This window comes from Frankliniella occidentalis, unplaced genomic scaffold (assembly GCF_000697945.3).
Source record: "Frankliniella occidentalis isolate FOCC.00 unplaced genomic scaffold, Focc_3.1 Scaffold29, whole genome shotgun sequence".
In the NCBI taxonomy this organism is placed as follows: domain Eukaryota; kingdom Metazoa; phylum Arthropoda; class Insecta; order Thysanoptera; family Thripidae; genus Frankliniella; species Frankliniella occidentalis.
In genome coordinates this window covers 851,951-854,048 of record NW_026267159.1, presented here as the reverse complement: position 1 = coordinate 854,048, position 2,098 = coordinate 851,951, and the positions used below count along the sequence as shown (strand labels likewise).

The 2,098-nt window shown below is 65.6% G+C and overlaps 1 protein-coding gene across 1 annotated transcript in view; it reads left to right on the top strand.

Annotated features, from left to right (window-relative positions):
• LOC113203007 (cAMP-specific 3',5'-cyclic phosphodiesterase) overlaps positions 1–2,098 on the top strand; it is a gene marked incomplete in the record, with an annotated part of 180,438 nt that overhangs the window by 169,874 nt on the left and 8,466 nt on the right.

The window sequence follows — 2,098 nt, the reverse complement described above, 5'->3', positions numbered from 1 at the left end:
CCGCGCGGCCCGCAGTCGCCCACTGCAGCAGTCCGCCACTGCTGCTGCCGCGCGCCCGGCACGCGTCTTTGTTGTTGTGTGGCCGGCACGCACTCGCCCTTGTGGTTGTCAGCGGCGTGCAGGGGCGCCACCGCGGCCACACAATAGCGACGCGCGGGGCGGCCCGGGGGGCGGCGCGATCGCGGCGGCGGCTCGGGGCGGCGGACCCCGCGACGCCAACGCCGCCGCCGCCGCCGCCCGCGGTCCTGCGGTCCACCCGGCACGGCCGCGTGCGCGCGCTGACGCCACCCAAGGCAGCTGCCGCGGGCCCCCGGCGCCGTCGGTCGCTGCCGTTGACGCGGCCCCCGAGGAGGCCCCCGCGGCGCCCGCCACCGCCGTCATCGGCCGCGCCGCCCGCGTCCACGGCCACCTGCTGCGCGGCGGCGCCCGCTGCCTCGGCCAGCATGGCGTCCCCGGGGACCGCGCACAAGGGCGGCCGGCGCGGCTCCGGCGGCTGCGTGCCGCTCCGGCGCTCGCGCAGGCTCCGCGGCCTGCTCAGGCGCCGCCGCCCGCTGAGGTCTCCATCCGGTAGGCTGCCCGGCCAGGGGGGGCTCGCCTGTGCACCCCTCCTCGTGTTGACCCTCTGCCGCATACACGCCACACGTGGCCAGGGCCTACCGTCACGCCTCCACACGCCAGCACCTTGACTTCGATCGTGAAACTTGACGTCATGACATGCAAATACATCCTAACACGCTCCCTTTCTTTTATTGGTGGCGAGCGCCCCGCCCGCCTGCCCTTCCGCTCCATGCACCCCGATTCCTCGCCATTATTTTTTCCCTCTCCCGCCGCGTTATGTAAATTGGAGCCCTCCAGTCACCCTCGCGCACATTCGCGCGCCGATTGCTTAGCGAATGGCGCCGCGCCTCCACTTAACTGCCCGCCCAGCTCCGCGAGTTGTTATTTCCCCCGAGCAAGAGGATAGCAATTTACAGAGCTGCAGAAGCGCTCCCCCTTTCCCCGCTCGCCCCGGCTCTGCCCGGGCGCGCGGCTCGAACCACCTTGACGGGGCCTCGCGGAAAAACTTTTTCCCGGCGACTTAATGAAAAGTAAATAAACGCTTCGATAAATATCTTGCGGGGTAGTCGCGCGCCCTTCGCCGTGACAGAGGACTTAATGGCCTGTCAGCCTGCTGGAAGAGGGGGCGAGCGGGAGGCGGCTCCGGCGGGTTTGATACCGAGATACGGTGGCGCCAATGGTCCTCCAGTTTCAAAACCCCTCTCCTAGTACCCCTGTCAACCCCGCCGCGCCCCTCCCCCCGAGCGACCACCCTTCTTCCCTTTGCTCGCTTCCGACATGGAGCGAGCAGCAGCCTCTCGGACAAACCCCTGCTTTATAACCTACCGAACGATACCCTTAATATCGGTATTATTGTTGAGGGGTTTTTTTAAATACATGTTTTCCACGTATTTACCCTGTATACGGGGTCAGAGGGTTAGGTTGGCCTGACATCCAACTATCCTCTTATCATCCCCTCTTCTAAAATCCTAAAATTTGGGTCTACTTTTCCAGTTTGTGCAACTCGCGCTGCCACCTTTTTTCATCGTGTACGTGTCGTTTAATTTTTCCCCGGACTGGTCGCTTGCGTGAAGCACATGTACTGTATGCGTGTGTACGTGCGCGTGCATGTGTGCTTGTACGTGTGCGTGCTTCCTTTCGTGCCTCATGAGAAGGGTTGAGGAGGAACCTCCACCACGCGCGTTGTGGATGCCCCCCCCCCCAACCCCCTCCACACACATGAGGTCAGGGCGTCAGTGCTCGTGACGTCACGTGAAAGCCCCGAGGGGGAGGGGTAGGTGTGGGGGGCGGACCGCCCCGCCCGCATGGCGTTTGGAGGCGGGAAGGTACCTGCCTGAGATACTGGTCTCGTCGCTCACCAACACCACCCGTGTACCCGATCCTCGCGGTTGTCGAGGCGCTCTTTGCGGATCCGCGGCTTCTCCTGCCAGGCGCTCGAGTCAGACGTGGTCGGCAACGACAACGCGGTCCCGGCGCGGCGGCGTCGGTCCCTCGTGCAGCGACCGGAGGCAGCCTTGGCGCCGGAGGGAGCGGGGAGTGA